Genomic DNA, 22,351 nt, shown 5'->3' on the forward strand with positions numbered 1-22,351 from the left:
TTTTTATTACTATAATGGATCCCACAATAATTGGCATAAAGCTTGTAAGTAACAAATAATTAGTGAAGCATCTTGAACGACAACATCAACGATTACATATTTGAGGAGAGTGTCTGCTACTTCTTAGAGCCAATTGGTTTAAACCTTTGATTTTGGAGGACCAAGTAGACTTTTATGATGATGCTCAAGATTATTATCCAGATGATCTAGATGAAGTTTACTTTAGTAGTTTAGCAAGTCTTGTATTGGGAATCGAAAGTGGGGTGATAACGGTTATGTCAAGTTAGGATGCCTAGAAGCAAAGCCAGTCTATTAACCAAATTTTCAAGACTCTGGTTTCGGTTCATCTCGAGAACCTTTGGGGTGTGAAAAGTGCAACCAGCCGGCCTTGAGGCCTTTTCTGTAAGTACCTAAGTTGGGTCTCAAACTTGATTGTAGAACCCACAGCCATAACAACTATAGAAACTTAAGTACCTAAGTACCTATGTTTAAGGCCCAGCTTACGCACTTGCAAAAAAGGACTCATGTTTGACCTAACCTTAGTAGATGTTGCGGGTGCTCTCTTTCAGTAGCTTTATCAGCAACTTCATATTTGAGTGCCCTTTTTGCTCGTCGCCCAGTTGCACTTTTTGCAGCCTCCTAAGGTTCTCAGGATGAACCGACACCAGTGTCTTGGAAATTTGGTTGATAGATTGGCCTTGCTTCTTGGCGTCCTAACTTGACATAACCATTATCTCCCCACCTTCGATTCCCAATGAACTGCTGAAGTAAACTTCATCTAGATCATCTTCTTCATCTTCATATGGATAATAATCCTCAGCATCATCATAAATGTCTTCCTGGTTTTCCAAAATCAAAGGTATAAACCAATTGGCTCTATGAAGTATGCAGACACTCTTCAAATATGTAATCGTTGATGCTATCATTCAATATGCTTCACTAATTATTTGTTACTTTCAAGCCTTATGCCAATTATTGTGGGACCTGTTATAGTAATAAAAAATTTAAAACACCAATCATTTTTTTTAATCATTGTGGGAGACTCACTTGAGTTGTGTGTTGGGGATGTAAAAAAAGGGTATGCAAATAGATGTTTTCTACATGAACTAGTAATTCATAATAGTCCAACAGAAAATATACAAGAAAATTAAGCTTTTGCCCAGTCGCCCAAAAAAATCATATCTAAATTATTTTTACCTACTCAACAATTTTCAAGGCTGAAATGGCCAATTAGACCTAGATTCAAAATTTGCCACCCCTTAATAGATATATATATATAAAATAATTTTCAAGGTCTCATCCTATAAACTCAAATGGATGTTTACACTGTGGGTATGTTGGTTTGCCACAATAAGTGGCCCATCAAAGGATTCATATTCAACATAAGAACAATCTAAAGAGTACAATGGAATCCCAATGTTTAATGGAAAAGGAACAATTATGCTTGTCTTATATTTTATTCTTGTCACAAGCCATAAACCAAGTAAAAGATCCCCATAAATCTAACATTTTTCAAATGTACGTCTTTACTTGTAACTAAAGACTAAATTTGAAAAATGTCAGACTAACATACAGGCCTTATATTATTCTGCATCTAAGGAGAAATGATCATAGAGTACACAGTTTGTGCAAACACAAAAAGAAACTTACAAGCCACCAATCCACAGTCTTTCATCATTTATCCAAAAATGAGAAGATGATGAAAGACCTTTAAGATTGCACACTCATTGAATATAAGACCTTTAAGATTGTGTCACTTGTTGTATTTTTCATTGAGCTTAATGGTTGAAGTTGCAAATTGCAAAAATTTGGTTGTTTAGGGTGCACAATGTCGACAATTTAGTTGTTTTGGTGTGAAATTAGCCACCTCACCAACTTATTTTCAAGTTTGGAATTTTAACAATGAAAACCTCTAAATTTAATTTTATATCCTCATAAAAATAAAAAATAAAACAGAAGTACTAGTTACTGGGTGGCTTTGAAGGGAGGTAGGTGATCCTCTCCATGCAGGTCTCCTATCCTATGTGATGGCTGGTTCCTCCCACCCTTTCTTTCAAGGGAGGGTGACTCCCCAACCTGTTTTTGCTAGACCTTTTCAAATATAGCCTATCTTTTTTTTAGCCAAAAGGAGGGCGGCACCTCCGGCACTTTATTAGAAAATGACCTCACTTATGGCAGAGGAATACCTTTTACACCTGAAAATCAAAGCAACAACATAACCAAACAAAAAACGTAAAAAACCAAATAAACAAACATTACAATCTAACTTGTGGCAATCCCGCCTTATCCAACCTGAGCATCCCTTTCAACTTATGTGGCAAAGAAATAAAATCAGAAAAAGTGCTATTATAACCTTCCTCCCCCCTTTGAGGGAGGAAATCTGCAACATTATTCCCTCTGCGAAACTGATGATTAATGTTGAAATGCACGTCTCTTAACAAAATCAACTACTCAACCAAGTAACAATCAACTTGGAATCGCTCTCAATAATTATCTGGTTAAAACCCAACTCTTTACACAAAGTTATACCCGCTATTAACGCCCTTAATTTAGCTTCATTATTTGTACCATGACCAAAATAAGAAGAGAAGGCACCTTTGAAATTACCTCTCTCATCACAAGTACCTGGGTTGCCCCGACAACACCATCTACATTCAATTTAATCCACCCTTCAGCCGGTTTCCTCCAATAGACCAGTTTCGGAATAGGCCTTTCACAATCAATATATGTAACTTCAAGAGCCCGAAGGATAGCCTCATCTCTAGCAGAAATAGGCCATTGTTTCACCATAATAGATGAAATCTTCCGTATCCAAACTTTAACTGCCAATGAAACACTCGATACCAATTCAAAGGAGTTTTCCATTTGAGCCTTGCATCTACGCATCTAGAGACGCCAAGTAATAATAGACGGGATAGTGTCGAGAAGAATCCCCCTGTGATTTGACTTCTTTGACACATTGAACCATTGCATCACCGTCGCCCACCATGACCATACCAGGAACATGGTTAATGCCCAATGCAATGGCTGCTATCTTCCATATGTTTGTAGCAATACTCCCAGTGTAAAGCACATGATTTAAATCTTTTGAGTGGCCTTGACTGCAGTAGTTACACCAAGAGGCTAACAGTATTCCAAGCGATTGCACCTAAGAGTCCAACGGTAGCCCATTGAATTGGGCTTTCCACATGCACACAGAAATGTTTTCCAGAAGAAGGAGATGCCAAATCCAATCCATGCCCAGCTGGTCCGTCCGTTCCTCTGACCCAAATTAGCTCCCACATTAAGGCCGACATAAAGTCACCCTTAGCTGCAGATTTCCAAACGGCAATATCATTGCCCACCTTTCCAGCCACAAAGCCGTGCATAATCTCCTCTATTTTTTCTAAATCGATTAGTTCAACAAGATGGTTCTCATCCCAGGTTCCATCAACCCATACCTCTTTTTTTTTTAATCTTAGACTGACCAGAGTCCCTACTGTCACACAGCGGCCCACTCGCCAACCACCGATCAAGCCAAACGAAGAGTTGCCCTTTCTCACCTTCACTATGACGTTCTCTGTGACCTCAAGAAAAACCTTCATAATGGACTTCTAGAATAAGGAAGAATTACTTCTAGCCTCAGCAAGGTAAATGTGGCTGTGTTTCACATATTTCACTCAGACAAACTTGGTCCATAGATTATCAACTGTTAACAATCTCTATGCAAATTTCATGTGAAGGGACCTCTGCACTTCATCGAAGTTTCTCATGCCAAGTCCCCCTTCCTTGTAAGGTTTGCATATTCGATCCCAAGCAAACAATTTCGTCCTCGGTTTCCCATTCAATTCTCCCAAAAAAAAAAATGTAGAAATCAAAGAGTTGAGTTTTTTTGAAAACCTTCATTGGCACATTTAAAACCACCAAATGGTGTGTAGCCATACATGATAAAACATGTTTCATGAGTGTAAGCCTACCACCTTGAGATAGTAAATGCAATTTCCAGCCAGCTACTTTCTTCTGAGTCTTCTCAATAAGTGGTTCCAAGTCTCTGATGTAAGACGTCCTTCAACTAGAGGGACCCCCAAGTAGGTGACTAGGAACTTTCCTTCCACAAAACCAGTTGATCTCATGAGATTACGATGCCACCCAGAAGTAAAGGTCTTTGAGAAAAGGAAATCACATTTTTCCTTATTGATTAATTGCCCAGACCACTTTTCATATACCTCCAAGGTTTATACAAGCCTATGAACCGAGAGCTTGCCACCATTCACAAAAACTAAAAGATCATCCGCATACAGTAAATGTGCGACAAGAGGCGCACCCACAGGATGAGAAAAACATCCAAATCGACCCTCTTCAAAATTCTTGCGGAGTAATCTTGACAACACCTCCTCTATACATAGGGAAACCCCAAAACAAACTAAAGAAAAAAAATGTTGCATTTTAAGGTAAAGCTCCTCTATATGCAATTTTTAACATCGGTGTTATTCAAATTGCAAAAGTTCAAACAAAAAGACTATGCCTAATTTATTATATATATGTATATATATATGTAGATTTGAACTCCAAAAAAGTCAGAGTTGGAGTTGGATTTCGGGGAATCGTACTTTGACTAAGTCATTATGCACCCCTACATATAACTTGAATTTTAACCCGTGATATGAATATATTTTTAAGTTACAGAATTTATAAGGGTTATGTGGAAGAATAGTCTCGGATGCTAACAAATCTTTGATATGGCACCCCACACAATAACACGTAGCACGTCGTGTGCTATAAAATAATGAAAAAATATATATAAATCATTTATAAAAAGTAAAACTCGTTATATGAAGCCTAAAATTATTTAGAAAGCAAAAAAAGTAGAAAACAAAACTAAATAACCAGGAAAATGGGCATAACAAAAAATTTGAATGCCATTTTAGAAGTCAACATTTACAATAATGAGAAAGTGGTAATGTTTCTTCAAGAACTAAACACAATCTGAAGAAAGATAGGAGAATCACTTTCACAATCCCAAATAAGGTGAAAGTTTTTGCTTGGAGATTGTAAAGAGGGGCCAACAACTAAACACAATCTGAAGAAGATGAAGGAGTTGCCTGAGGATAAACTATTAGCTATGTAAAGGTGTGACAGAAGATAATGCTCATGCCTTATATTATTGTCTTATGCTACAAGAAAGATGGAGAAAAGGTTTTCCTACATTTCAATTAACTGACTCTCATCAAGAGTTTGTGGGGATGGCCATCTAGGTAAGTGGAAAATGTAGCATAGAGCAAATGGAGCTTTTCTTTCTAATTGCATGGAGTTGCTAGTATAGAAGAAATAAGATGGTTTATGAGGATAAGAACTTGTTACCTAATCAAGTGATTGGTCATGCCCTTGCAGTGCATAAGAATTATGAAGAAGTCAAAGGAAAGCCACTGAAGATGAAAAGAGTTGTTGTCGATGGGAGCCTCCACCACAAGGGTTATGAAACTAAATGTGGATGGTGCTATGTTTGCTGATCAACACAGTGCAGGTGTAGGGATTCTTTGTGATGACCAAGGGGCAGTGATTATGGTAGTAAGCAGGAAGGAGCATGAGGTGAATGATCCAATAAAGATTGAATTGCTAGCGACGCTAACTGTTCACTTGGGAATTAAAGATCTTATTTTAGAAAGTGATTCACTTTTAATGGTGCAAGATCTTCAACGTACAGAAGATTCTATGTTTCTGCTAGGTAATATAATCAAAGATGCTCGAGAATTGATATAGAGGTTTAGTAGCTGCAAAGTTCAACATGTTGGGAGATTGGGAAATGAAGCCGTACATAGGCTTAGAAGGTTTGCTTGGAATGTTACTAATATTGTAAGTACTATATGGCGGGGATCATTCCCTGATGTTATTTCTCATGTCCTTTGGTTATAAAGAAAAGGAAAAGAAAATGGTGTGGCCAACCCCTTGTAATACATATATTATTATAACTAAAGGGTGACTGCCGCCAAGGTTACGGAACTAATGGGAAACATGCATGGCCTAAGGCTATGCCACATTGGGCAACCCAAATAATGTTTCGGTAAGTCAGCAATCACCCTTGTTAATTTGTTTTTCTTTTAATTTTAACATGATGTCTTTAGTCCCACAATACCCATAGTATAAAGATTAAAAAAGTCGGAATGAATAAACTTAAAAAAAGAAAAATGAGAAACTCCCCTAAAAAATGAGAAAAAAATAAAAGGATTACAACGAAACTTATGTTTTGGGACAAAATGTGTGTGGAATGAACAAAATTTCTGAACAAAATTTCATCCTAAAAGATGGTTATTTGGGACGATCAGCATGTTCTCTCCCAAAAGTAGCACAAACATAGTATATCGTTCGAATTGATCTAACAAATTTGGTTGCCATTTCTATTTTCTTTTCTTTATTCAAATGAATATGTTACACGCTCGAATTGTAGACTTACATAATTTAATTTTTTAAATGTAGAAAAACAAATAAAAAGACTAATTTATTGAGATATAAAAAAATAATTTAATATATATCCAAATATAACGAAAAAAGGAAGACGTTCATTGTTTTTGTTTTTATCATTTTGATTTTTTTATTACTAAGGTTTACTTTTGTTTATTTTATTTGATTTATATTGGCTACATATGTTTGTTTATTACAAACTTTCAACAGTTGTATATATTTTTTTTTCATAAAAAGTGTTCGTTATATTGTTTTGAAGTCACATCTTTTGATAGGCATTTATTTGGAAACATCCCTTAATAAAAATCTGTGTACAAAGAGAGAAAAGTTTAATAGTTAGTCTATATTTGTTTCAAACATAAAATCTTTGGTCATGGTCCTTGATTGGTATGTTTTAGCCTTTTTTTTTTTTTTTTGAAACTTTTCTACAGTTTTATTTATTTATATATATTTTTTATGACAGCAATGGTGTGGATTAGAACTTTGTTTTGAGAATGTTGCATTAAGGTGCGTGGTGATTGCATCAAACAAGCTGGAAGAGTTTTGCTTTTATTTTTCTACACAATTTTTCTTCCATTCGAGGGCACGGGATATTGTGCAGTTTAATTGTTTGTAGTGATAACTTAGAGTACTTAGAGCATCAAGTTTCAGACTTCATCAATTCTTCTTGGAACTTTCTTTTGTTTATTGTTTTTTACTTTTTGCTTTGTGAGTTTGATTAGGATGGAAGAAAATTCTAAACTTTTTTCTTTTTCTTTCTTTTCTTGGATGCAAGATTCTATGGAAGAACCCATGAATTTAAAAGCTCAAACTCAAATGCAAAGCAGATCGATTTGCAGACAAAACCCAAATACAACCCTTTTCTCCAATTTGTGGAAGAACCAATGCACGAAGAAATGCCCTAACCTAAACGCAAAGCAGATCGATTTGCACATCTCTATTCAAATCCTTTAAAAGATTTCGAATAAACCCTAATGCAGCCCATTTCGTCCATGTGTGGAAGAACCCACGAAGAAAAGCTCTAACATAGATGCAAACTGAATAGATGCTCGAACGTAAAATGAAATTTCTGATTTAAAAGAGCTACGTCTATGTATTTCTTTTTGTGTTATTTTTCCTCAAATTAGCTAAAATAGTGTGATACGCTATATTTACGTGTATTTTAATTAAATAATTATTTCATTTAATAAGATTATGTACTTTCTTGTTCAAAATTTTATATGATTTTAGTTGTATTATTTTATTATTTCTAACTGTGAAATTTAAATTCAATGTGCTTTATTGTTATTAATCATTGTTTATTATTTAAAGTTCTCTTTATTTTAAATTATTTAATTGTTGAATTTTATTATTTTATTTTACTTAGTCACTGCGTTTAAACTATTGATGTAAATTGCCGTTTTGAAATTCTTTTCGTTGGATTAGTTTTGAGACCCGAGATGAAAAGACTGGATCCCTTTTCTTTCTCTTCCTTTTTCTTTTTCCCTTTTCCTTTCCTCTTTCTCCTTTTCTTGTCTTCTTCTCCTTTTTCCCCTGCCTCCCGCACGACCCCCCTCTCCCTTTGCTCTTGTCCTCTGTGCATTCCCCCTCCCCGAGCCCAGCGCCGCCATGCACCTTGGTCGTCACCGCCCCTCTTAGGCTAAAGACTGTCACCCCACTAGAACTCATCTCTATCTCTCATCCACTATCTCTCTTCGCAACACCCTAGATTCCACGAGTTCACCTCCATGTGCTACTGTGGCAAACTGGGTTTTCGTATGGAGAACTGATTTTGGGTGCATACATATCACGACCACAAGCCGAGATGGGACATTATCTCGATGGAGCTCCTCTAGAAACTCGGGAGCATAATATATTGAGTGACATCCCCTGGGTTGTCGCTGGGCGATAACGAAATCAGATGGGATGGTAAGGGTCTCGTGTTGACTCTGTGGCCCCTCTATTGGTGGGAGCTAGAGGATGCTTGGCCACGAATGCACTAAGCACGGAGCTGGGCATCATTTGTTACGAAGTCACACACACGGCCGTTACCCGTGGTGGGACGAAGGGAGCCAGGGTATGCGGATAGTCCCTAAGGGAGATAATGGTGCATACAAGATTATTGGCAGTTTAAACTCGGGCCTTTTTTGGAAAAATTGTAGTTTATTTTAATCGAATGATTTTTGGCCAAATGGGAATTTTGGAGTGTGTTGGAAAAATATTTATTTTTAGAAAAAAATGATGTTTTGGGTTTGATGTATATTTCAGCATATGCACGCATATATGTTAGTTGCATTAATGTATTTTTATCTTGTGGGTTGTTTGGTTGGTTACTTACCTCATTCACAATCTCACGTGGTATTCGAACCCTATTATTCTGTTTTATGGAATCATAAATTTTGATGCAGGCGAGGACATTGAGCTCGTGGGATCAGCTCCACCAGAGGAGTGACCTAGGTCATTTTCCATGTTTTGGGATTGATTTCCCACTTTTGTTATGTATTTTGGATTTGTATTATATTTTATCAGATTACTGTATAACTTTTGAAGGCATTTTTATTTTGGAAAATTTGTATTTAAAATTCTATTAATTAGTTGACTAACTTTTAATTATCCTCTGCGACCTTTATTGTACACTTTTTGCATGTACGCACACTTGGCATTGGTTGTTGGGGTGCGTTACCCATGTTGTCATAATTTCGAGGTCACAGTTCTCGCATTTCTGTACATGGGAGTCAGGGGCATCACACGAAGCATTGGAAAAAGTTGCTGGTTGCCCCTCAGTTCCGCATGATGGTTGTCCCAAGCAGAACTCTTTGGTAAGTTGGCCCTTATTTGTTTTTCTTTTAATTGTAACATTATGTTTTTAGTTCACAATACCCATTGTATAAATATTAAAAAAGCTAGAATGAATTGAAAAATATAAAGCAAAAACTCTACTTTGCAAAAGGAAAAAAAAAATTAATAAAGTATTAAACTTAAGAAAAGAAAAAAAATGTAAATTCCCTTGAGAAATGAGAAAAAATAAAAAGACTTCAGCAAATTTATGTTTTACGATGAAATGTGTGTGGAATGAAAAAAATTTTCAAACAAAATTTCATCATAAAATTTGCTTATTTGGGATGATGTCTACATTTCGTCCAAAAAGTAGAACAAACATAGTATATGTTTCGAACTGATCTAACAAATTTGGCCTCCATTTTTTTTTTAACATTCAAACGAATATGTTACAAGCTCAAACTATGGACTTATCTAATTTAATTTTTTAAATATTGAAAAACATTTAAAAAGACTAATTTATTGAGATAAACCATACATTAAAATAAATTCACAAGAAAAATGAAATTATTTCTTTAAAATTATATTGAATTATAAAAACATAATTTAATATATCTAAAAATAACAAACAAAAAAAAAAAAAGACATTATTACTAAGGTTTACTTTGGTTTATTTTATTTGATTTCTGTTGGCTTTATATGTTTTTTTATTTACATCTCTGAAAAGTTGTATATATTTTTGTCCATAAAATTATTCGTTATATTGTTTTGAAGTCACATCTTTTGATAGGCATTTTTTTTGGAAAAATCCCTTAATTAAAATCTGTGTATTATAAAGAGAGAAAAGATGTGACTCGCTTTGTATGGTTTCTATTCCCGATACGAAAAGCAGGTATTCTGCAGGGCTACAAAAAGTACGTTAAGATATAGGCAATGAAAAATCCCATAGACGGTGCTAAATGTTAAGGAAATTTTCTGTAATGACAGCCATGTCTTCTTGTAACTTGCAATCAGAAAGTAGAATGGATTGGAGTCCCCGGGTTGCCTTCGATGATTAAGTTAGAATATTTCTTGGAGAATCAGCCAAAAAATATTGAACTAGAGCAAGTAGCTATTTTACCTAGATTTTAGCATTATATTCTCCCCTTAAGTTTGAACCTCTCCTTCTCTTTTGAGCTTGGAGTGTTCGTTTCCTGTACTGGTTGCCATGTCATTGCATTTAATTCTAGTTCTCTCGCGAGTTCGTTGAGTCGAGATTGGTGGTGAGGTGTGGTCTCTCTCTAGGTGTTCTATCAGGGACAAGATCTTAGGTCGGGTTGTGATGCTATATGGGTTATTTAATGCGGTGCGGCTTCTCATGAATTTTACAGGTAGGGGTGTGTTTGTCAATATGTTGTCTCACTTTTGCATGCCGATCTAGATCTCTGGTGCGTCTGTTTTTTTGCTATCAGCCCATTCCCATAGGTCTCTCTTGGCCTTCCTTTTTTTTGGGACAAGCCCCGGCGCCCTACCTAATGACTTCTCAAGTCATAATTACGGGTTTTTGTTCTTTAATTTAAAGGTCACCACATGTGTGCACTCAGCCAGTTTGGGGCAAGAGCCCATTCGTCTTTAAGAAAGAACATTTAAGTGGTATATATTGAATAGATAAGTTGATGTGACAAGGGTATATGAAAGTGGTTTGTCATATGGGAAAGATATAACACAAGATAGGAGGGGGGACAGGTAACCGTGTGCAGATCAAGAACCAGTGAGTATGGAAGGAGAAAACTATTGTGAAAGAAGAAATTAGTGAGGAGGAGCAAGTCACCTTGGTGGCGGATGGGGTAGCGGGTGGGGTTGAGAAGCAGGGAGAGAAAGAACACATGATGGAGCAAACCATGGCTTTGGTTACGGATGGAGTTGTAGCTGGGGTAGCAAAGGAGGGGGAGAAAGTGCATGTAATAGAACAACAGATGGCCTTGGTTGAATTAAGGGTGTTAAAATTGAATGTAGATGAGTGTTGCCGAGGCAACCTGGGTACTTGCGGTGGAGGAGGGGTCATTCGCAATGGAGAGAGCTAATTTCATAGGTGCCTTCTCTTGTTATTTTGGTCACGGTACAAATAATGAGGCTGAATTAAGGATGTTAATAGCTAGTATAACTTTGTGTAAAGAGTTGGGTTTTAATCAGATAATTATTGAAAGCAACTCCAAGTTGACTGTTACTTGGTTGAGTAGTCGACAGTGCACAACACGGTATTTATGGGATTATTGGGATGACTTATTGATTTTGGTAAGAAAAGTGCATTTCAACATTAATCATCAGTTTCACGAGGGGAATAATGTGGCGAATTTCCTCACTCGAAGGGGTGAGGAAGGTTATAATAGCACTTTTTCTGACTTTATTTCTCTGCCACTTAAGTTGAAGGGAATGCTCAGGTTGGATAAGGCGGGATTGCTGCATGTTAGATTGTAATGTTTGTTTATTTGGTTTTTTGTTTGGTTGTGTTATTGCTTTGATTTTTAGGTGTAAAAGATATTCCTCAGCCATAAGTGAGGCCATTTTTTAACAAAGTGCCAGAGGTGCCGCCCTCCTTTTGCTCGAAAAAAAAGGGTATATTTGAAAAGGTCTAGCAGAAACAGGGTGGGGAGTCGCCCTCCCTCGAGAGGGTGGGAGGAACCAGCCATCACACAGGATAGGAGACCTGCATGGAGATAATCCCCTACCTCCCTTCAAAGCCAAATAGGATAGAAGACCTGCATGGAGAGTATCCCCCACCTCCCTTCAAAGCCACCCAACAACCATTCCCTCTTTTTTATTTTTATTTTTATGAGGAAATAAAAATAAATTTTAGTGGTTTTCTTTGTTATAATTCCAAAATTGAAAAACTTGGATCGTAAGCAATCACTGTTCAAAATAAGTTGGTGAGGTGGCTAATTTCATGCCAAAACAGCTGAATTATCGACATTTTGCACCCTAAACAACCAAATTTTTGCAATTTACAACTTCAAACATTAAGCTCAATGAAGAATACGACAAATGACACAATGTTAAAGGTCTTATATTCAATGAGTGTGCAATCTTATAGGTCTTTCATCATCTTCTCAATTGTGGATAAATGATGAAAGACTGTGGATTGGTGTCTTGCAAGTTTCTTTTTGTGTTTGCAGTAACTGCGTACTCTATGATCATTTCACCTTAGATGCAAAATAATATGACCACTATGGTTTATTGGGACGGTGACTAGTGTGGTGTAATGGCCATGAGGGGCAGACTCGAAGCTAGGCTAGGCTTGATAGAGTATTGATTAATACCCATTTTGTAAATTGGTTTCATTTAGATTTCTTTGAATATCTTCAACGGAAGACATCGAATTATTTTCATATGCTCATTCACTCCCAAAAACCAGTGGTAAGCTATGGCCATCATCCTTTTCGCTTTCAAAATATGTGGGTATCTCATGAAGATTTTTTACGATGTGTGGGAGAAGTATGGAAGGAACCAACTACATTTGTGACTCTGTAAGGTGGGTGGAAAAATTGAAAAAAACAAAGCTTGTGCTATGAGCTTGGATTAAACAGGTCTTTGGCCATGTGGGGCAAAGCATTAAAGAGTTAGAAGAGAGATTGGAGGTCTTAGAGACTCGGTTACAAGGGGCCTATGATAATGAGGTAGAATGAGATTTTTTGGTGACTAAACTTGAACTAGATACAAAGGAAAGTAGTGAAGAATCCAGACTCTCTCAATTGGCAAAAAAGAGTTGGCTTTTATAGGGCAACTAGAATGGAAAATACATCCTTGTAGTTGTTAACCAACAGAGAAAAAATAATGTCATATAGAACATGCGGCTAGAGAATAGAGTCGTTTGGAACTCATCGGAATAGGTCCATTAGGATTCTTGAAATTATTTTCAGAACTATCTTTCAAATGATTCTATTGCTGAAAAGGTGGATCGCCCACCTTTTATACAGTGGTCTATATCTGAGGATAATAATTTGGCGCTTGCTATATGAGACTGAGATTTTGGTTGCTTTGAAATCAATTCTGAAAGAGAGCTCACCTGGACTGGAGGGTTTTGTCTCGGGTTTCTATTTAAGTTGCTTGGATTTGACCAAAGAGGATGTTGTTGAGGCAGCCAAGGAGTTATTTTCAGGTTCTACTTTACCTAGATTTTACACAGCATCTTATCTGGTGTTGATTTCGAAGGTAGAGGATCCTAAGATTTTTGACAAGTTTCATCTTATCAGCCTTTGCTTTGTTGTGTATAAGATTTTTTTCTAAGGTTCTCGTGTAAAGGATAACACCTTATTTATCTCAGTTGATTTCTCAGGAAGAAGGAGTGTTTATTCTGGGTTGCAGCATCTTTGAAAACATCACTTTGGCTTAGGAATTAGTTCACTCTCTAAATAAGAAAGCAAATGGTGGCAACATTATGGTGAAGATTGATATGGCCAAAGCCTATGATCACGTAAATTGGCAATTTTTATCGGATGTGTTAACATCTTTTGGCTTTTCTCATCAGGTTTGTAATCTTGTAAGGGAGTGTGTTCAGTCCCCTTGGTCCTCCATTATGATGAATGGGACTTTCAAGGGTTTCTTCCAACTAACTCGGGGTCTAAGATAAGGTAATCCCCTATCTCCATATTTATTTATTATTATGGAGGATGTGTTGTCAAGATTACTTTTTTGGGGAGGTTTCTTCCAATTAGCTCGCTGGAAATTGCATTTACTATCTCAAGGTGGTAGGCTTACGCTCATGAAACATGTTTTATCATGTATGGCTACACACCATTTGGCAGTTTCAAATGTGCCTATGAAGGTTTTCAAAAGACTCAACTCTTTGATTTCTACATTTTTTTGGGGAGAATTGAATGGAAAACCGAGGATGAAATTGTTTGCTTGGGATCGAATATGCAAACCTTACAAGGAAGGGGGACTTGGCATGATAAACTTCCATGAAGTGCAGAGGTCTCATCACATGAAATTTGCATGGAGATTGTTAACAGTTGAAAATTTATGGACCAAGTTTTTTCGAGCGAAATATGTGAAACACGGTCACATTTACCATGCTGAGGCTAGAAGTAATTCTTCTTGATTCTAGAAGTCCATTATTGTAACAGGCCACAAAAAATTCAATTGTGGAATTTCTATGGGTTTTAGGAACCTCGTGAAGACCTTATAAGTTTATATGAATCTATCAATCGTATAGGTTTTAGTCTAATCACATAGTTAGTGTTAACACATACTATAGTACTAGAAGTGTGTTTTTAATTATTGGAGATAGTTAGAAGTGTCAGAATGTGTTATGTTTAGTACCATTAGACTCGGTGGATTATTTAAGATTTTATGGTACAATAACTCATTCTCATATTTTCGGACGAAACACCTACTTGAAACTATGAATTTATTTTTAGGGGCACTTCAGGGCTAAATTTTAGTAAAGGATTTTCACTGTAGCTTCATATGAATATTTAGGATTTTTTGATACCAAGTTTATCATGCACTTTTTTGGAGTGAATAGTAACATGGATAAGCGCATCAAGTGCAATAGTTTCAAAATCACACTGTGGAATGTCTAAATTAAGTTAGAGAAGTTTTAATTGGACACATGAAAAGATCTTAGCCACACATTATGAATAGTATTAGATACTTGGATCAAGAGAAATTAGATTTGGACTTGATAGCAACCCAAACCCTCTTAAAACCCTAAATTGACGCCCTTCAGTTTAGGCCCAATAAGGCCCATGAAATTGGGCACCTTAGCATTGATTTTGGCCAAGTAATTTCATCCCCCACATGGCTAATCAGATGTTTTCAATAGGGTCTAGAAGGTTCTAGAAGGGAAAAGTCAAAGAGCCATCTCATTCTTTCAAGTCTACACTCCACCTTCAGAAAATATCTTGAGCTGATATTTATGAATTTTATTGGGTAAGAAAGGCCAACACACAACCCTTAGTTGAGTCTAATCCTCTTCCATATTTTAACTTACTAACAGTTTACTGTGCATGTGTGCAAAGTAAAGGAACTACAGTGTATGTATGTGTGTTATCATATATACCATGCCATGCCAAGTTATCACATATTTGTCTCTTACACAGAATTTATTTTGTCATGAATTTTTATCTGTTACACAATATATTCTGTCACTTATTAGTATACATTGCAAGTACATCATGTTAAATATGCCATCTAATACATGTATGTTATGTCATGTTATGTGTGTTTTCCGTTACATGTGATACCATATTATGAAATATTGTGTGTTACATGTTTATGTCATGTTACGAAATGTTCAATATCAATTTGGTCATGTCTTTCGAGTTATGTTCAAGTCACGTTATGTTACATCAGGGTTTTTGTCCTTTCGTATTCAAGTCACATCTCGTCTTGAGTACAGTGTGTGTATTTTGAGAACAGTCAAGTCAAGTTATTCATGTCAATCATGACCCTATGTCCTAGGATGGGGTAATATCCTAGTGAAAGTCTTTTGTTCATGCTAGAGTGTTTAAATATGTGTGAAATCCCATGAGTTGACGAAATACCGTCAACAGGTTGTGGGCAGAGACCTAACTAGCTGGTCACTGAAGCGCACTAGACACTAACACCGATGGAGCCACATTTAGTTTAGTGAGGTCTACAACAACTGTGGCACACGAAGTATGGGGTCACAACAATTGTGACGCATACACTACGTGAGACACAACAATTGTGACACGTAGAATACCGGGAGCCATAATAACTGTGGAATATGTATTAACGCACGCACAGCTGGTTCAGATACCTATATTGTGATACGGTAATCGGCAGGGACACATGGCTCTAGGGGACCCATGTAGCACCCTAGAAGTTGAGCTACATTTAGTTTCGTGGGGTCTATAACAATTGTGGCACACGAAGTATGGGGTCAAAGCAATTGTGATGCATACGTTACGTGAGACACAACAATTGTGACACATATGATACATGGGGCTACAACAACTGTGGAGTATGTATTTAAGTAGTTAAAGAATAAGTTTCAGAAGTTCATGTTAAGTCAAGTTACAGAGCAAGTTCATGTTAAGTCAAGTTTCAGAGCAAGTTCAGTTCATGTTTCAATTTAAGTTATGTCAGTTATGCTATGTTGTACGTCAAGTTATGTTGTGATTGCTTATAAATTTGATTATGCATTCATACTTTTACTGTCATGCATGCATCATTAGCCTGTGTTGAGGTTTTTTGTTAACTTACTGAGAGTTGTAATCAAATCTCACTGTGGTAGTCCCAACTACCATTCCTCCCGAATGGTAGATCTTGTTGCAGGACCTGAAGAAAAATCGAGAGTTGACCAATTAGACACAGTTGACTGAGCGATGATGCGACGTCAATGTTAATATAGTAGTTAACATAAAGTACTCCTTGTACTATGGAGTTGCATGTCCAGTACTTTTTTGGATCATAACCATTTTTTGACTAGTGTTGTGATCTTAGTTATTCAATGGGTCTTTATGTATGAAGTATGTTTTAAGCATTTGAGATATTTTCAGTTTGGTGCATAGTATTGCTAAAGAAAAAAAAATTATTTGCTACGAATATTGCATAATGTTAGATTCATGTTAGGAAAATTGCATCTTATATGTCATGAACAGGGACAGGTAACCTTGTGTTGCAGGTCTCGACGCTTCAAATATCCATCTGATCCCAAACGGAATTTGGGGGTATCACAGTATGTTGACAATTTTAATTTCTTGGTGACAGGGAAAACACCTCCACATTGGAACCCTCAGGATCTAAAAAGGTTCAAAGCTGTGGTAAAATATTTCTTCTATGACGACCCTTACCTGTTCAAATACTGTTTTGATTAAATAATCCGTAAGTGTGTCCCTAACAATGAGATTGTTGCTGTCCTGTCTGCTTGTCATGATGAGGCTTGTGCAGGCCACTTTTCTGCAAAGAAAACAATGGCTAAAATCCTACAATCTGGTTTGTATTGGCCTCATTTATTTAAAGACGCCTTAGAAGTTTGCAAAAAATGTGAGCCATGTCAAAAACTAGGAGAAACATGATGCCCCTGCACCCTATTCTAGTTTTGGGAATCTTTGACTGTTTGGGTTCTAGACTTCATGGGCCCCTTTCTCCCTTCTTTTGGGTATATTTATGTCTTAGTGGCTGTTGACTATGTCTCCAGATGGGTGGAAGCCATTCCTTGTAAAAAGAATGATCACCAAGTGGTGTTTAAATTCTTAAAAGACAACATAGCGTCCAGATTTGGTATGCCCCGGTCCATTATTAGTGATAATGGAACACATTTCTATAATAGATAACTAGAATCACTTTTTAAAAAGTATGGGATCCAGCATAAGGTGTCCACTCCTTATCACCCACAAACCAATGGCCAAGTGGAATTAGCTAATAGGGAAATCAAGCACTAGAAAAAACTGTTAATCCCTCAAGAAAAGATTGGTCTATGAGGTTGGTTGATGCCTTGTGGGCATACAGGACTGCTTATAAAACTATACTTGGTATGCCTCCATACAAACTGGTTTATGGCAAGGCATCCCATCTTCTTGTGGAACTTGAGCAGAAGGCTTACTGAGCAGTGAAGAAGTTCAACTTTGATATGGAAAAGATTGGTTCCTTGAGAAGACTCCAATTGTCTGAGTTAGAGGAACTTAGGAGGGATGCCTATGAGAATTCTAAGCTAGCCAAGGAACACATGAAAGTCTTACATGATAGGAGCATTCTTAGAAAAAATTTTGAACCTAACCAACAAGTTTTACTCTACAACTCTAGGCTTCATTTGTTCCCTAGAAAATTAAGATCTCGGTGGAGTGGACCATACTTAGTGAAATCAATTTCTCCTCATGGTGCCATGGAAATAACAAACCCTCAGAATGGTAATACTTTCAAGGTGAATGGTCAAAGACTAAAACCATTCTTAGGAACTTATGCACCAGAAATTTCATCCATCCCATTACAGGAACCAACTGTCAACTGACCAAGCTCATATGCGAACTGCACCTTTCATCCTTTGTTTAGTTGTTTCTTTTTTTTTTTTTCCTTCCCCTATTTCTTTGTTTTTGTTACTCTTTATTTTTGAGTTATTTCTTGCAAGATTCTGGCTTCATCAACCAGTTGGCATTGAAGGCATTATCCATGTTATTTTTTTCAGTAATAAGTTCTACTCCTCAGGTATCATCTCTTACTTCTCCTGCACACATTGAGGAAAATGCTACAATTTAGTTGGGGGGTGGGGATTATCTCTCTAGGTTGGCACATCTCTCTGTTTAAAAATTAGATTATCTCTCTCTGTGTTGGCATTATTTCTGTAATAAAATAATAATAATAATAATGTCTATTTCTGATTTTCACATGCTGAAAAATGATTTGTTGAAGATACAATGGAGTGAGGTAAAAAATTTAGATCAAATGTGGGGCTCATCCATGTTATTTAGTTGTTAAACCAAGGAAAATAAATGTTAAAAGTCTCTACCAAAACACACACAACACAATCCCAGCATGTCTGGGAAGACTACATTGGGTCATTGGTTGTTAAAACACACTTTTGGTTTGGGACTCTAATGAACCATATCCTAATGGTTTAGGAAGAAAGCTGAAATGAATGAGAAAAGGGACAAGCCAGGAATTGAAAAAAAAAAAAAAAAAGACCTTTAAGAAGTCTAGTGATAAGGGCTTATTTGTGAAAGTGTGGGTAGGCGCACATTCATAGGTCTGACTCCCACGAAAGAAACCCAAAGAAAAGAACCAAAAAAAAAAAAAAAGATTTACATTCATGTTTTGGAAAAGGCTGCCTATAATCAAGTGGGATAGTGTGAAAGCCACCATTAAAATGGTTTTGAGTTAGAGTAAGACCATGTGGTTATCTCATATTGGCTGTTGTGATTGAAGCTTCTAATGCCTCTTGGTAGTCAATCTTGGAATTTTAACCCTCTTCCCATACACTTACCTGGGAGCAAACTCTGTTGCACTTAATTCCCTTGGTTAATTTACTAAATTATGGAATAACTCCCCAGTTGACATTCCAGACTAATTTACTCCAAAGTTTCTAAGACTCAACAGATGTAATTCATAGCATGTGACTTTCAAAACATATGGAATGCCATTCAGTAGCCTCCTGTGTATGATTCCATTCACTTTGTTTGCTAGAGACTAGCAAACAGCTAGTTGGGGGGTGTGATTGGGTGGAAATAATATGAAGTTTTAGCTAAAAAATAAGGTTGTTTTGGTCCTAAAATGTCACGAATGCACATCCAGGCCTTACATTTCAGAAGAGGTAATTGCAGGGACATAATGGGAAAAAATGTATTATCTCTACACTTGAATTCACTTGATACTTAGAAGGAATGAGCCTTCTTGGTGCCCTAACTCATACATCTTACATTGGAGAGCTTTCCCACATCAAAACCGCATGGAATTGGAGGGAATAACCACCTGGAGAGAGAGTGCAGTAGAATCATTAGAGGGATTGGAGGAAGAGAGGCTAAAAAGAGAGTGGTGGGACGCAAGAGAGGCATCGATGCTGGCTGGCATAGCTGAAAACCGTGAGGATAGAGGATTGCTTTTTCAGTCAAAAATTCTGTTGTGCTCGTCTTCTATTCATTTTTCGGGATGAACCATTTGTTGTTTGGTGTTATGAATATTTCATTCTCATACTGGGTGGAAGGGTAAATTTCGAAGTAACCTAGGTGAAGGGAATCCTTTGCACAAAGAGGTTTTGCTTGGGGGTTTTGGTTTTTGTTTGATTTTAAATTGTGTTGGTATGAATTCCTATCAACTTCCTGGAAATCAAGTATAGAGGTTTATTTGTAATCTTGTTTTGACTCATTGTTGACTCTGGGCATGGTGGGTACTTAAGGGATACAGACTCCAGTTTCGGATACTAAATGTTGATATGAAATTTGTGATGTTATTCAGAAAGTGTTTGTTGGTGCTGAAATTATAGATATTCTCCATATGCTCTATCCTAGATTGAACTTGCAAGTGATGTTTTTATAAACGCCAACTCCCATTTGAAACACCTTGGTGCAAAGAGGACCTACAACCTAGGTGCTTGTTTAAAGTCACTTGAGAAACTTAGTTCTAAAAATTTCATTTGATTTACTGTCCATGCTCATAACTCGGTTTGTTGTCTATTTTGGTTCTAAATTTCATATTGTTGTTGAGTACACCACATGTTGGTCCCATTAAAGCAAACCCCACCTCCATTTTGATACTGAACTAACATTTTAGCCTTGTCCCATGGTTTTAGAATGTTGCATTCAGCTTAGACTCCTTTTTCTTGACTCTATTAATTCCAATAGTTTTCTTGTTGTAAATAAAGAAGAACCAGTGGGATTGCTGCATGTTAGATTGTAACATTTGTTTATTTGGTTTTTTGGGTTTTTTGTTTGGTTGTGTTGTTGCTTTGATTTTCAGGTATAAAATGTATTCCTCCGCCATAACTGAGGCTGTTTTTTAATAAAGTGTCGGAGGTGCCGCCCTCCTTTTGGCCAAAAAAAAGAGAGGCTATATTTGAAAAGGCCTAGCATAAACAGGTTGGGGAGTCACCCTCCCTCGAGAGGGTGGGAGGAACTAGCCATCACATAGGATTGGAGACCTGCATGGAGAGGATCCCCTACCTCCCTTCAAAGCCACCCAGCAACCATTTCTTCTGTTTTATTTTTTATTTTTATGAGGATAAAAAATTAAATTTTAGTGGTTTCCATTGTTAAAATTCCAAAATTGGAAAACTAGGGTATTAAGCACTCACTTTTCAAAATAAGTTGGTGAGGTGGCTAATTTCACACCAAAACAACTGAATTGTCGACATTGTGCACCCCAAACAACCAAGTTTTTGCAATTTGCAACTTCAACCATTAAGCTCAATGAAAAATATGACAAGTGACATAATCTTAAAGGTCTTATATTCAATGAGTGTGCAATCTTAAAGGTCTTTCATCATATTCTCAATTTTGGATAAATGATGAAAGACTGTACGTGGATTGGTGTCTTGCAAGTTTCTTTTTGTGTTTGCACAAACTGTGTACTCTATGATCATTTCTCCTTAGATGCAAAATAATATGAAGGTTATATGTTAGTATGACATTTTTCAAATTTAGTCTTTAGGTGTAACTAATTGGATATCTCGAGTTTGGAGAATAAAAATGGGAATGGATTTCAAGGACCATTGATTGGCTTTTTTATGTATGTTATTATGGAAATTTTTTACTTGGTTTATGGTTTCTGACAAGAATAAAATATAAGACAAGCATAATCGTTCCTCTTCCATTAAACATTGGGATTCCATTGTACTCTTTACATTGTTCTTATGTTGAATATGCATCCTTTGATGGGCCACTTATTGTGGCAAACCAACATGCCAACAATGTAAACATCCATTTGAGTTTATAGGATGAGACCTTGAAAATGAATCTAAGTTTTCCATTTGGAGAACCTCATGCTCTTAATTGGCCATTTCACCCTTGAAAATTGGTGTTTTAAATTTTTATTACTATAACAGGTCCCACAATAATTGGCATAAGGCTTGTAAGTAACAAATAATTAGTGAAGCATATTGAATGACAACATCGACGATTACATGTTTGAAGAGAGTGTTTGCCTACTTCTTAGAGCCAATTGGTTTAAACCTTTGATTTTGGAGGACCAGGAAGACATTTATGATGATGCTGAAGATTATTATCCATATGAAGATGAAGAAGACAATCTAGATGAAGTTTACTTTAGCAGTTCAGCAAATCATCGGGAATCAAAGGTGGGGGGAGATAATGGTTATGTCAGGTCAGGACGCCAAGAAGCAAGGCTAGTCTATCAACCAAATTTCCATGACACTGGTGCTGGTTCATCCTGAGAACCTTTGGAGGCTGCAAAAAGTGCAACTGGGCGACGGGCAAAAAGGGAACTCAAATATGAAGCTGCTGATAAACCTATTGCAAGAAAGCACCGGCAACATTGCTAAGGTTGGGTAAACGTGAGTCCTTTCTTGCAAGTGCCTAAGTTGGGCCTTAAACATAGGTACTTAAGTTTGAGACCCAACTTAGGTACTTACAGAAATGGCCTTAAGTCCGGCCCAAACTCACCAAATATTGTTGCTGCTTTCTTTAGCATATTTATCAGCTGCTTCGTGTTTGAGTGCCGACTTTGCCCCTTGGCCAGTTGCACTTTTCACACGCTCCTAAGG

At 36.8% G+C, this 22,351-nt stretch overlaps 2 pseudogenes; one reads left to right on the forward strand and one right to left on the reverse strand.

Annotated features, from left to right (window-relative positions):
* Positions 1-522: 522 nt before the first annotated feature.
* LOC122291018 lies at positions 523-2,865 on the reverse strand (annotated as a pseudogene).
* A 2,565-nt stretch (positions 2,866-5,430) lies between these two features.
* On the forward strand, positions 5,431-22,129 carry LOC122291019 (annotated as a pseudogene).
* Positions 22,130-22,351: the final 222 nt, after the last annotated feature.

This window comes from Carya illinoinensis, chromosome 13, assembly GCF_018687715.1.
Source record: "Carya illinoinensis cultivar Pawnee chromosome 13, C.illinoinensisPawnee_v1, whole genome shotgun sequence".
In the NCBI taxonomy this organism is placed as follows: domain Eukaryota; kingdom Viridiplantae; phylum Streptophyta; class Magnoliopsida; order Fagales; family Juglandaceae; genus Carya; species Carya illinoinensis.